The sequence below is a fragment of the Apium graveolens genome, chromosome 1 (genome assembly GCF_009905375.1).
Source record: "Apium graveolens cultivar Ventura chromosome 1, ASM990537v1, whole genome shotgun sequence".
Taxonomy (NCBI): Eukaryota; Viridiplantae; Streptophyta; class Magnoliopsida; order Apiales; family Apiaceae; genus Apium; species Apium graveolens.
Genome location: NC_133647.1, coordinates 176,289,096 through 176,290,679, shown reverse-complemented (window position 1 = coordinate 176,290,679; position 1,584 = coordinate 176,289,096).

The window sequence follows — 1,584 nt, the reverse complement described above, 5'->3', positions numbered from 1 at the left end:
AATACTGTACTCAACGGATAAAAGATTCAAATATCAGTCGACAGTGACATTCCAGTCATATGCGCCAAATGTATGCAACAGAGATGTGGGAGCCCATTGACAGGGTTTTTAAGGACAAAAAGAAACATTGCTATTTCCGGTGTTAAAGTGGAAACGTTGACTACTACAGGAACAGAGCAATGAAGCAGCACTGTATTAGACTTAATGAACTTTGTCTTACTTCGTTTTGTCTTATTTCATTCTGTCTTATTACTGTGTAATCTTAATGTTATATAAATCAAGAAGTAGCAAATAGAAACAACTAAGAGAGTGAAGAAAACCAACTGAGAGAGAAATCTTTGTAAGCTGTATTCCTAGCATTTCTCTGTTTTCTTAGTTGTTCATTTGTAAGCAGCTGTGAGCTTTAAGCACACAGAGTTCTTTTGATATATAATATATATATCTCTGGTGGAAACATTCAATCCACCAAAAAGTTTTTAAAAGCCTTTGTTTTTAATTACTTATGTTTTGATTCACTTAAATCTCATTCCGCATTGTGCTAGTCAAAACACTGATATTTATATATTCGAGTAGAACATTTTTATTCAAGAAAAAGGTTCAAGAATTCCATTCAACCCCCCTTCTGTAATTTTTGTTTCATTGTTAAGGGACTAACAATTGGTATCAGAGCAAGCTCTTAATCTATAAAGAGTTTAAAGATCAAGACAATGCAGCAAGATGAACAAGAAGGATGTTGGAGTCAAGATTCCTTTTCTGGATAAAGATAATTACCATCATTGGAAGGTAAAGATGCATCTTCATTTGCTTTCTCAAGATGAGGCATATGTAGACTTTATAGAGAGAGGCCCTCATGTACCAATGAGAGCTGCTTCTGGGAATGATCCATCTGTTCCCAAGCCAAGGCAGGAATGGTCTGATTCTGACATTGAACAAGTCAGGAAGGACAAGAAAACCATGAACATTCTGTTCAATGGAGTTGATGGTGATATGTTTGACAACATCATCAACTGCAAGACTTCCAAGGAAGTTTGGGACACTATACAGGTTATATGTGATGGCACTGAGCAAGTCAGGGAAAACAAAATGCAATTACTGATTCAGCAATATGAGCATTTTCACAATGAAGAAAGTGAGTCTCTCACTGATATCTTTAGCAGGTTTCAAAAACTGCTAAATGCTCTAAAGTTACATGGAAGGGTCTATCAGACTAAAGACTCCAATCTGAAATTCCTTAGGTCTCTTCCAAAGGAATGGAAACCAATGACAGTCTCTTTAAGAAATTCACAAGATTACAAGGAATTTACTTTAGAGAGGCTGTATGGCATCCTGAAAACTTATGAGCTTGAAATAGAGCAAGATGAGAGGATGGAGAGAGGAAAGAAGAAAGGAGGGTCCATTGCACTAGTTGCTGAGTTGGAGAAGGAGAAGGAAGTGAAGATGGAAGCTGTTGAATCAACTTCAAGGATTTATGAAGGCAAGGGAAATGGGCTGGTAGCTGAGAATGAAGATTCATTGAGCCAAGATGACATGGAGGACATTGATGAACACCTAGCATTTCTTTCCAGAAGATTTTGTAATATCCGG